The sequence below is a fragment of the Lactuca serriola genome, chromosome 9 (genome assembly GCF_051521515.1).
Source record: "Lactuca serriola cultivar US96UC23 chromosome 9, Lser_US96UC23_V15, whole genome shotgun sequence".
Classification (NCBI taxonomy): Eukaryota; Viridiplantae; Streptophyta; class Magnoliopsida; order Asterales; family Asteraceae; genus Lactuca; species Lactuca serriola.
Window position 1 is genome coordinate 41,015,001 of NC_136416.1, and position 6,484 is coordinate 41,021,484.

General features: G+C 32.7%; 1 long non-coding RNA gene across 1 annotated transcript in view; it reads left to right on the plus strand.

Annotated features, from left to right (window-relative positions):
* The window catches only part of LOC145074925 (uncharacterized), a 12,427-nt gene extending 8,877 nt beyond the window's left edge, over window positions 1–3,550 (plus strand). The window contains exons 6-7 of the long non-coding RNA XR_013692190.1: window positions 2,447–2,517; window positions 2,715–3,550. This is a non-coding gene — a long non-coding RNA (uncharacterized LOC145074925). The remainder of the gene's footprint in view (window positions 1–2,446; window positions 2,518–2,714) is intronic.
* Window positions 3,551–6,484: the final 2,934 nt, after the last annotated feature.

Genomic DNA, 6,484 nt, shown 5'->3' on the forward strand with positions numbered 1-6,484 from the left:
CAGCCAATCACCACCATCGCTTCTCGTTTTCGCTCTGATGACCACCAACTCGAGCTTTACCTCCATCAACCATCCAAATCCACTCCCTCTTCGTCATCCTTCAGTTTTCAACCACCCAAATCCACTGCCTACTCTGCCTCCTTCTTCTCTTAAACACTCACAGCCACCATCACATTCTCTTCGTTTCTCTTTAAAAACAACCACACCACCATATAAATTCATAGGCATTACCATTGTTGCTCTGTCTAAAAATCATAAACTTAGATCCACAAACAAAGAGATACGATCTAAGATTGAATTTGTTTTTTATTTGAAATTGTACATTTTTTTAGCTTACTTCACTCTAAAATGGTTGATTTTTTTTTGGGAAAATTACATAAATGTCCTACAAACTTTCTAGGGTTTACCCATTTAGTCTATACACTTTTTTTCGGGCTTTATGAATCTCTAAACTAAGATATCACCTGCTCTTTTTTTCCCTGTCAACCTGTAATAGTCGGTTCAGTGACCATTTAGATCAAAAAACTCACATTGTGCCCCTATAAAACCAAAAAAATAAGATCAGGGATCAATTCATAACAAATAATGATTTAAGTGGTAGTTATGTTATAAAAAGTGTAAATATTGGATAACTTTACGATGCAACCCTCATTTTTATGACTTTTCAACTTTAAAACATAGCAAATGATCATATGTGTAAGGATGCATCTCTTAAGATTTGGATAGAACAAGCACTAGAACAGCCTCTCCAGAAAAGGTTCCCAAGGCTTGAGGCATTGCGTTACATACCCATCTATCAGAAAATAAGGCCTTACAATAGTTTTCCTTTTTGGATTTCAATTTTATTTCAATCCTTGCACAAAAAGGAACTCAACCAAATCAGCAAGTACGTAACCAAACAACTTCTATAGTTTTCTAATGTAAATGGACAGAGAAAGAGTGAAACCTTGGTAATAATATTGGTTAGAGCAATCATATTGATTAGATCAAAGGGTACATACTTAATCAATCAGTCCAGAAAACTACTCTCCTTAATTTGTTAATCTACTCATTTAATTCTTCTCATGGTGGGCCATGCACCTTCATGTGTCTAAATAAATGTGGAAGAATTTGGATTTAGAAAATATGCTACCTTATGTTTGCGATAGATTAGTAGAAGGCTACTTTTGGATATTGGCAGTTTATTTTGAGCCTAAATATGCTGATGCTAGGATTTTTCTAATGAAAACATGCAGGATGACACGTATGATAACTATGGTACATACGAAGAGCTTGAGATGTTCACCCAGGTTGTTCAAAGGTATGTGATATGCATTAATTACTTTTAATAACCAACGATATGTACACTAGTTCCCATAATTCTATAAATTAAACAACATTTTGACCATTTTAATTAATGTATATAGATGGGCGGCAAGCTTCATCGATAAATTCATATATCAAGAACTTTTGGATGTTTACAAAGAAACAGATGAAGTACTAGAACCGAAAGGAAAAACATACCATAGAGATGGTATGTAATATAAATATTAATTATTTACTATTACTATTAAATTATACTTCTATATCTCTTTGTATACAATTTTAAGTGATTATGAAAATAATAATCTAATTATCAAGTGTTTCACTCATTTGTCAACCAGGTGAAAGAGTGCACTCGAAATCTCCTAACTGAAACAACATTTTGACCATTTGATCTCCAGACTTATTTTTTTGGCTTTATAGGGGCACCATGTGAGTTTTTTTGGTCTAAAAGGCCACTAAACCAGCTATTATAGGTTGACAGAGACTAAAAGAGCAGGTCACATCCTAGTTTAGGGACCCATAAAACCCGACAAAAAGTTTAGGGACCCATAAAGCCCGACAAAAAGTTTAGGAACTAAATGGGTAAACCTTAGAAAGTTTGTAGGGGACTTATGTCATTTTCCCATTTTTTTCCAATTACAAGCAAATAATAATCAAAGGCTTGCAATTCATTTAAGTATGTTTCACTCCTTTCTCTTCCAACTACATCTCATTTCTAATTCCCTTACCAAAGACCAGTAATTTATGTACTTTTTAATTTTGGTATAATATTGGTTTCGTCTAATGTGGGGTTTTCAAAGTCCCATGATTATAAAGGGATAATATACACACTACACACCATAAACCGGTACAAAAGGCGCCATCAATAACCGAGAAAAAAGACTCAGGTAAGTCAAACAAAATTGTTTATTTTGTTGCTTCTTATGGATGTGGTGGTGCTTTGAATGGTAGGAAACCCAATCTCCAGCATCGAACCCTAAATTATAGTTCAAGGAAGAAGTAGAATCGAAATATGTTACTATTTCTTTATCACTCATCTTTGTCTTCTTGGTCTATATCGTCTCTTCAAATGTGTCTGTTTTGTACAAAACATAATAATTTCTATGCAGTTTATTGATATGGAATTTTTGTGATTTTGTAGGTATAAGATATTTTAAATGTATGTAGGTTTGGCTGGTTTCGAGAGACTAGACTTGGAGCTGGGGACAAAAGGTACATATTTGACTGGCCAATTTCTCAATTTATTGTATACATGTGTCTTTAGTTTAAATAAATTTCCTCGAAGAATCAAAATCATTAGTAAGAAGTTAATTGGTGGTGATGCTTCCTTTGTTTTTGTCAAATATAGAACATCTTACTTTTGTATAAGTAAAAAATGTGTTTATATCTGTAAAATTTTCTTTTTCAAGATCACATCAAGTAGGCAACACAGGAGCACTGTCTGATGCTACTAAAAAGCAAACAAAGGTACATGTAATTATCTTATAATAATCTTAGTAGACGTGAGATGATTTATTTGACTTTGTGCTTGATTTTACACTATTATAGAGGATGATTTTTAGCGTTTTGTTTTCTCATCTATTTAATGATTTTATACTATAGCCCATTATATACAAGAGGATGGTTTAGATGCATAGACCCCCTGAAATGTTGGTGTCGTCTTCCTGAGTAACACCTTTTCTTATATAGTAACATTTATAGTTACCTTTTCAAATGCATATTGTTATGTTTTTAGATGGTCCTGATTTGATTAAGATTGTTTTAGAGCCCAAGTTACCTGCCATCCTTTGCAAGTTTCAATTAAATAAAAGCTAAACAAATGATATTGAATGCATATATATTTATAAGTAAGATGATCATGGGAGACATCAGCCACTTCTATTGCAGGTAAACCACAGGAGATGTCAGCCACTTCAATATAATGGGCATGTATCATAACCTTTGAGTCTTGATGATAATTATTTTAAACCTTTTAAAATAGTATTGAAGCTGTATAAAATTTGAAAGCTTTGGAAAATATGTATTTGTTAGATTTTGTTTTTGTTTTTTTTAATAATATTGATAATTTCCCACTTTTTTGTATGACTTTATCATTTTAAAACTTCAAAGTCATGGAGATTTGCCTACCATTTACATGGTTTAGCCACACAACTTATTTTTGTATACCCAGATTATAATGGGGAACAACATACATGCAATTTTTTGATGGTTCACGACCAAGATGTTATAAGCCATGAGTGTCTTACCTCTTTGGGCAATGTCTTTACCCTCAGAAATGGCAGAAAACCTTGGGCGTCTCTACCTATTTGCTCCAAGTTTCACATTGTACATGACATGGGGTCATTGCTTAACAAAAAATTTAGGATTGGGTTTTGTTATCCGAAGGATATTCTTGACTACAAGGATGCATATTATAAATGTTATTTTGATTTTGATTTGTATTTAGTTAAAATTTGATATGGCTTCGTATTTGTTAAAAAAAATTTAGTGAATTGGTTTATTTTTGAGAAACAACATGATGATAATAGATTATTTAGTTAATTTGTTTCTAATAGTCTCCCAATGCTATGAGTGTGGATCATCTTGAAACTATTAACTTTGTACAAAAATCTTTTGACTAAGAATCAAACATAAATACCTTTTCAATGAGATTGAGATATCACATATGTTGCTATATAAATATATACCGGAGCTGTAAACGATATTGTTTTATGTTATTGCGATCAACTTTTTTTTTTAAATATCATCATAAATGACAAAAATTTAATTTTCATATCCAAATAACAAAGGGTGTTGGCGTTTATCAACAAGGATATGATATTTCGCGACTACTTCATATGGTGTTGTGGCTAATAACATGTCTGAGGGAGAAAATCTCCCTCTTACTTTAAAAATCTTCTCAATCGTGAAAATAACTCGGTCTGCAAGATTACGAGACAATGTTGTACTCCTCAACTACTTTAGGACTACAAAAGTAATATGTGGAACGAAGTTTCAATGGCTACAAGACAAGTGGTGGAGGCGATTGATTGTACAATGCAAGATATCACTAGGGTGAGGCTCCCATTTGGTGGAAAGATAATGACTTTCGGAAACGATTTTAGACAAGTATTATAGGTCGTGAGAAGTGGATCACGAGCATTGGATTCTAGCCTACAAATGACGCATGTTTGGTCTTCGATTATAAAGTTGTGGTTCACTATAAATATGTGAGCACTAACTGATCCATGGTGCTCATACTTTCTATTACGAGTCGGTGACGAGTTGAAGAAACGGTGGGCGGAATATACATATTTGTTAAGAACTCTAACTCATAGTTTTATATTCTTACTGATTTCGTATTTGCTAGCATGAGTCTTATTTATAATTGTTTAGATGTGGAAAATTGTTTGCGCAAAAGAACTAATCGTCTATAAAAACTAATTTCTGAAAATAATATTCGCACCTGTCGCTTGGCGCGGGTAAACAACTAGTATGTATGTATGTATATATATATATATATATATATATATATATATATATGTGTGTGTGTGTGTGTGTGTGTGTGTGTGTTGTGTGGTGCGATTTTTGCAAAACTAAAAACCACACCACACCGAAAATGACTTTCGGAAACGATTTTAGACAAGTATTATAGGTCGTGAGAAGTGGATCACGAGCACTGGATTCTAGCCTACAAATGACGCATGTTTGGTCTTCGATTATAAAGTTGTGGTTCACTATAAATATGTGAGCACTAACTGATCCATGGTGCTCATACTTTCTATTACGAGTCGGTGACGAGTTGAAGAAACGGTGGGCGGAATATACATATTTGTTAAGAACTCTAACTCATAGTTTTATATTCTTACTGATTTCGTATTTGCTAGCATGTGTCTTATTTATAATTGTTTAGATGTGGAAAATTGTTTGCGCAAAAGAACTAATCGTCTATAAAAACTAATTTTTGAAAATAATATTCGCACCCGTCGCTTGGCGCGGGTAAACAACTAGTATGTATGTATATATATATATATATATATATATGTGTGTGTGTGTGTGTGTGTGTTGTGTGGTGCGATTTTTGCAAAACTAAAAACCACACCACACCGAAAATTTGGTTTTTGTAAAACTAAAAACGCACCTTTGGTTTTGGTTATTGCGGTTTTCTCAGTTCAGTTTATCTTTTGCTCGCCCCTAGAAATTTAGGTGAGGGTCTACGAGATTTGGCTTATGGAGCACTTTGGGATAACAAGTAAATGAAGTTGGATAATAAATATAGCTCATTTGTTGGGTCGCTTTTGACGCTTACGAAGTAATGATGCACAGACAAGACAAGAGCAAAAAATAAATAGTGATTCACTTTAATCTCCAACCAAACATCCCTAAGTTTGATTCATGTTGTTCGTTGGGTCTGACCCTCAAAGTCTCTCTCTACTCCGGTCCACCTCTCTTTTGTCTCTCAATCTCGTTTTAGAACTACAATCCCTTCTAACTCAAGTACATTCAAACTTCAACCTAATTCTTATTTGATACTTTTGAAATACTTATATTAATTTGACATTTGTGTGATACGTATTATATTTGATTAAGTAATTGTAATTAATTAGTTATTTGTCAAATGGAGTTAGGTTTTAACCTACTTTTTTTGTTAATTTTAAAAGCCCTGATTTTTATTACTTAACATTTTGTAATGCTTTATGTCTTTATATGAATACATATAATTGTTTGTAAAATTATGTTCTTAATTTCATTTGTGATAATGTAATATGTGTTTGTAAATAATTAATTATGATTCTAAACTCTAAAGTCAATTTTATATGATTCTGTTAAAATTTTGAAATTATATAATTGTTTGAACTTTGAATATAGGTTATGTGATGTTCGATTAGAATGTTTTTTTTTGTGGATTACATGTGCATCAATTGGACTTTTCAAAAACCTAATGAGTAAATTACACGAATGGTCCTTATGGTTTGGGGTAATTTGCGCGCTTGGTCCTTAATTTATTTCTTTTAACTCGGAAGGTCCCTAGTATTTGTTTTTGTTACACACTTGGTCCCTACTAGTTGTTTTTGCTACGTGTTTGGTCTCTATCTTACCTAAAAAGACTATTATTTAAATAGGAAAAAATGGTGGGGTAGGTAAGGTAATGTGAGAAGGGTGGGGTTAGGGGTGTGTTTATTTAAATAAATTAAATAAT